General features: G+C 40.5%; 1 protein-coding gene across 1 annotated transcript in view; it reads right to left on the bottom strand.

The window, feature by feature from the left end:
• The window catches only part of Ambra1 (autophagy and beclin 1 regulator 1), a 202,829-nt gene that overhangs the window by 118,985 nt on the left and 77,471 nt on the right, over window positions 1-6,373 (bottom strand). The window lies entirely within an intron of this gene.

Consider the following 6,373-nt stretch of genomic DNA (forward strand, 5'->3'; position numbering starts at 1 on the left):
AAAAAAAAAAAAAAAAAGAACACTGAGACTAGAGATTTAAATATATAGGCCCAGGACACGCAACTATTAAGGATTCCCATGAAGACCTATCTCAATTTCCAAGTGCCTACCGCATGTAGCCATGGTGAGCAATGGCTACCAGCAAACAGGAAGATTAGGAACCTATCACTAAGCCACAAGCTGGGCTCAGTATTGTTGCCTTGTCTGATTTTGTAATACCAGAAATCTGGACTTTGGAATGAAGTTTCATGGTTAAGTTTTAGTGAACTTCCCTCTTTAAATACAACAAAGGCTATTTAATATTTAAGTAAGACACATCCGCTAACAGGTGTGCTTCAGGGGCTTCCTGGTCTACCACACCACACTTCTCAACTCATATGCGCTCGGCAGTCAGCCACACTCCTAGCAGAGACCACATCTCAAAGGAAGTGATCTCAGGGAAAAGAAAAAAAAAAGGTGCATATTGTTCCTCCCAGCAGCATCTTGCCTGGCTCTCCCAGGAACAGGTCTCAGGCTCCCTGCCAGATTCTTCCTTAAACAGATCTGCAGAATAAGAACAGCAGCTACCCTTCTTTTCCAATTGAGTTGAGACAATACAGTATTATTAAAACCAGCTGGCTTTAGGTATAGTCATGGACAGTCACTATTCCAGCAACTGGCCCATGATGGCATTTCCGGTCAAAGTCAAGACAGAAACAACTGTCACCCCATCCTTTACCCTTCCTGCTTGGGACAACCAACCATTAAAATATGTTTTCGACAGTGACACTGCAAACAACTCCCGCACCCAAATGGAAAGAACACCATATACCCAATGAAGTAATAATATATTTCTTCTCTATGGCAATATCATTGTTTGCAACATCAGGAATATTATAAATCATTATTTTAAAACATACTTTTTTCATATTCCAATGTCATAAATCGGGAGACACAGATTAACTGGCATATTCCTTTTTCCTTTCCTACCATCATAACACAAAATGTCATGCCTAGATCTTTTATCCACAAAATGTTTGCGGTAGGTAGGTAAAGTGTAAATTATTAATACAGTAAATTTATTTCCTCTTTTTAAAACATTATTTAAGTGATACATAAAAACATAAAATCGTACAGATTAGCAGGGTCTCAATGCATATCTACACTGTGTCATGTTTAAATCAAGTAAAACGTTTATTTCCTCAATATTTTGTCATTTACATGAAAAACTGTCAGAACCCTTTTTCAGTGGTTTAAAACATACAGTGTATCATTTGTTATTTTAGTCATCCTACTCTGCCACAGCACAGTTTTTATTTTTGTTAAGACAGGGTCTGTAGTCCATGCTGGAGTGGAGTGAGATATTTTCCTGCAAAATGCTGGGATTACAGACATGTTTCACAAAGCCCAGCAAAACCTTTTTATTCTGAACTGTTACTTAAAACACTGGCCAGCCTATGCCATTTCTTTTTTTTTCCAATTATAATTTTTTTTATTATTATTATAAGGGGCAAACTCATGAAACAGGAATGATTAGCCCAGGCTCAGCTGTGTAGCACAGGAACCATAGAGAGAGAGAGAGCAAACCTTGGTCTGCCCGACAATTTTACTTGTTTTTTTTTTAAATTTATTTATTTATTAAAGATTTCTGTCTCTTCCCCGCCACCGCCTCCCATTTCCTTCCCCCTCCCCCAATCAAGTCCCCCTCTCTCGTCAGCCCAAAGAGCAATCAGGGTTCCCTGACCTGTGGGAAGTCCAAGGACCACCCACCTCCATCCAGGTCTAGTAAGGTGAGCATCCAAACTGCCTAGGCTCCCACAAAGCCAGTACGTGTAGTAGGATCAAAAACCCATTGCCATTGTTCTTGAGTTCTCAGTAGTCCTCATTGTCCACTATGTTCAGCAAGTCCAGTTTTATCCCATGCTTTTTCAGACCCAGGCCAGCTGGCCTTGGTGAGTTCCCGATAGAACATTCCCATTGTCTCAGTGTGTGGGTGCACCCCTCGCGGTCCTGAGTTCCTTGCTCGTGCTCTCTCTCCTTCTGCTCCTGATTTGGACCTTGAGACTTCTGTCCGGTGCTCCAATGTGGGTCTCTGTCTCCTCTCCTTTCATCGCCTGATGAAGGTTAATATTCAGGAGGATGCCTATATGTTTTTCTTTGGGTTCACCTTCTTATTTAGCTTCTCTAGGATCACGAATTATAGGGTCAATGTCCTTTATTTATGGCTAGAAACCAAATATGAGTGAGTACATCCCATGTTCCTCTTTTTGGGTCTGGCTTACCTCACTCAGGATAGTGTTTTCTATTTCCATCCATTTGTATGCAAAATTCAAGAAATCCTTGTTTTTTACTGCTGAGTAGTACTCTTTTTTTAATATTTATTTATTTGTTTATTTATTTATTTATTTATTTATTATGTATACAATATTCTGTCTGTATGCCTGAAGGCCAGAAGAGGTCGCCAGACCTCTTTTACAGATGGTTGTGAGCCATCATGTGGTTGCTGGGAATTGAACTCAGGATCTTTGGAAGAGCAGGCAATGCTCTTAACCACTGAGCCATCTCTCCAGCCCCCGCTGAGTAGTACTCTAATATGTATATATTCCATACTTTCTTCATCCATTCTTCCATTGAAGGGCATCTAGGTTGTTTCCAGGTTCTGGCTATTACAAACAATGCTGCTATGAACATAGTTGAGCATATACTTTTGTTGTATGATAAGGCCTCTCTTGGGTATATTCCCAAGAGTGGTATTGCTGGGTCCAGGGGTAGGTTGATCCCGAATTTCCTGAGAAACCGCAATAAAATCATTCTCTAAGACCAGGGTAAGAACTGAAGAATGAAATCAAAACCCTGGAAGACTGTTCAACTGCACGAGGTGCTGAGTACCCCTGAGCTCTGACTGTTACTCTCTAATCAGCTGCTTAGTAAGCCCTTTAGTGAGGCAGCCTTCAGAGTGACCTGCTTCAGAAAATGAAGCTGATTACGTTAGGAAACAAATATTGCCCACAACAAACTATATCATGGAAGTGACAGACCTCAGAGAGAGATGAGAGGCTTATCAGGGATGCTAAAAGAAAATTCCTGAACTGGAACAATCTGGATTAGACAACCTCAATTTTAGTGACTCCATTTGATATCTTGCATACTCCAGCTCCCACCCTAACTTTCTATTTTAATCAGGAAGGCTTCTTGACATCAGAATAGCATCAAAATGTTAAGCTTTGTCTCTGGGGAGCCCTTGATGGGAGTTCTCTTGGAGCATGCATCCCTTATGCCCACTCACTCCAAAACCCTTGTGCACCAACAGTTCCTCAAACAATGCAATGGGGCTGGCAACCAATGTTCCTACATATGTATTTGCGTACTACATACATACATACATACATACATACATACATACATACATACATACATACCTGTGTGAGAATGAAGAGAGATAGATTTTAACTGCTAATACATGAAATCAAGAGAGCCAATCCAGATGAACAATGTTTTCCCACATACACAAATCACGGACGAAACAGAAATTCTCTGCAAAGAATAAAAATAGGCCTCTCCAGTTGGTGTGAAATAAAGAATGAACTGGAGTTATGAGATGAGCAGACATCATCACTGTCATGCTTAGGCTCCCCAAAGCACTTTCCCTCCTAGTACCAACTGTTTGCAGGGAGAAGGAAAGGGAAATGGCCTAGGGTAGCAGCTGGGCACCTTCTGCTCTGCCACACACAAATCTGACTTGACTTAATGATCTATCATCCAATTTGATAATGTGAAATCAGGAAGAGCTGAAGGAAGGTTCAGCCAAATTTGTTCAGGCTTGAAGTTGCCATTTCTTTCTGACCTATAATCTTAGTCTAGAAAGCCACCAAACTCTGACAGAAAGGAACAAATAAACCCTCTTTTCTCTAACAGTTTGCCTACTAAATTCTGTATACCAGAGTATCTGGGTGAAGACAAGGCCGTGTTACTTTTAGTCACTGGAGACCAAGAAGAAAATACTATAATTTATCCTTTATGTGTAGCCATGTGTGTTAGATATACAAGGACTGTTTAAAAGTCTTTCATCAATAACAGCATGTTTTTAAAAGCCCAAGACCACTGCTCTATCAAATTAACTTGGAATTATTCAATATTTTAAAACAATTTAATCACAAATATAAAAATATAAACATAACCACCATAATCAACCAAAAAGAATAATCATATTCACATATAGATAGAGCAAAAGAGAATGGCAAAACAGATATGGCAAAATGCAAATATTTAGGGAATATTTAGGGAATATAAAGGGCATTTGAGAATTCTCTGTACTGTTTTTGCAACTCTTCTGCAAATTGAAATTATTTTAAACTAAACTAAAAGCCAGGTACGGTGGCTGGCATCTGTGATTCCCTGCCATCGCAAGTAAGGCTGAGGTAAGAAGACTGCTATGAGCAGCCTGGGCATCAGTGTGTGAGACGCTGTCAACTAAGTAAACTAAACTAAAAGCTGGATATAGTGATTCTAGCACGCAGAAGGCTGAGGCAGGAGGATTGCTGTTGAATTCAAGGCTAGCCTGGGCTTCAGAGTGAGACCATTTCTCAAACAACAACAACAAAAAAAAAAAAGTTGGGCAAGGTGGTATGTGCCTTTAATCCCAGCATTCAGGAGGCAGGGGTAGGAGGATCTATGTGTATTTAAAGCCATCCTGATCTACATAAGTAGCTCCAAGACAGCCAGAACTATAGCCAGAACTTAAAAGAGGCCCTGTCTCAAAAAACCAAAACAAAGAAACCCAACGCCCCCCCCAACAGAGAACCCAACAAGATATAAGCATGGTGGTGTACACATAATAACCAGTATTTAGAAGGTAAAGTTAGAAGGATTAGGGTCAAAAGACCCATCATGGCTACATAATGAGTCCAAGACCAGCACAGGCTATAGGAAACTGTCTCAAAACCAAATCAACAAATTAAAATATCCAGTATTCAAGGGTCTGAAGATGTAGCTCAGACAAGACAGCGAGGAGTACAGGCATTTGCCATCAAGCCTGGTGACCTGAGTTCAATCCCCAGGACCCATGTGGTGGATGAAGAAAACTGACTGACAAGTTGTCCTCTGACCTTCACATAAGTGAAGTGACATGTATGTGTATGTACAGACACACAAATAAATGTAATTAAAAATTAAATTCAATATAGAAAAATCTAAAAAGGAAAAGACTCAAAGAAGTAATCATTTTCAAAATAAGTAACATTTAAACGTTTTTTTTAAAGGTTTACTTTGGTTTTTTTTAAGATTTTACTTTTTTATGTGTAAAGGTGCTTTGTCTACATGTAACTCTATGCATCATGTGTGTGTTGCCAGAAGACCAAATCAGATTTCCTTGAACGAAAGTAGTTACAGACAGTTGTTAGCCACAGTGTATGTAGGTGCTGGTATTTGAAGCAAGGTCCTCCTGAAAGGGTGGCCAATGCTCTCAACTGCTAAGCCATCTCTGCAGCCCCTATCTCTATTTTTTAAATATGTATGTGCACATATGCCATTGTCAGGTATGTGTACATGAGTGCAAATGCCCACAGAAGCCATAGAGGACATCTGATCCCCTGGACTGGGCTATTTAGGTGCTCATGAGCTGCTCAGTGTGGGTACTGAGAGCAGAATTTAGGGCCTCTGCCAGAGTAGTATGTGCTCTTAACTGTCTCTCCATCCCCTGAAAAAGATTGGTTGTTGTTGTTGTTATTTTGGTTTTTGACAGGGTCTCATTATGTAACCAGGGTTGTCCTCGAACTCACAGAGATCTATCTGTCTCTGCCTCCCAAGTGCTAGGATTAAAGGCGTCACCATAGTCCAGCTTAAAAAAGATTGCTTTAATCATATGTACTCACTCATAAGTTGCTTTTAGACATAAAGAAAAGAAAACCAGCTGGGCGGTGGTGGCGCACGCCTTTAACCCCGCACTTGGGAGGCAGAGGCAGGCGGATCTCTGTGAGTTCGAGACCAGCCTAATCTACAGAGCTAGTTCCAGGACAGGCTTCAAAGCTACAGAGAAACCCTGCCTCGAAAAACCAAAAAAAAAAGAAAAAGAAAAGAAAACCAGCCTACAAATCACAACCCCAGAGAACCTAGACAACAGTGAGGACCCTAAGAAAGACATACATGGATCTAATCTACATGGGAAGTAGAAAAAGACAATCTCCTGAGTAAACTGGGAACATGGGGACCATGGGAGAGGGTAGAAGGGGAGGGGAAAGGGAGGGAAGCAGAGAAAAATGTATAGCTCAACAAAATCAATTAAAAAGAAAAAAGAAAAAAGATTGCTTTAAAACAGCAACTTGATGGGCACAGGAAATCGCTTCCTACGTATAACCCCAGCAGCACAGACATTAAGGGCCTCATTGAATAAATGGGA

Source organism: Microtus ochrogaster (assembly GCF_000317375.1).
Source record: "Microtus ochrogaster isolate Prairie Vole_2 chromosome 14 unlocalized genomic scaffold, MicOch1.0 chr14_random_1, whole genome shotgun sequence".
Classification (NCBI taxonomy): domain Eukaryota; kingdom Metazoa; phylum Chordata; class Mammalia; order Rodentia; family Cricetidae; genus Microtus; species Microtus ochrogaster.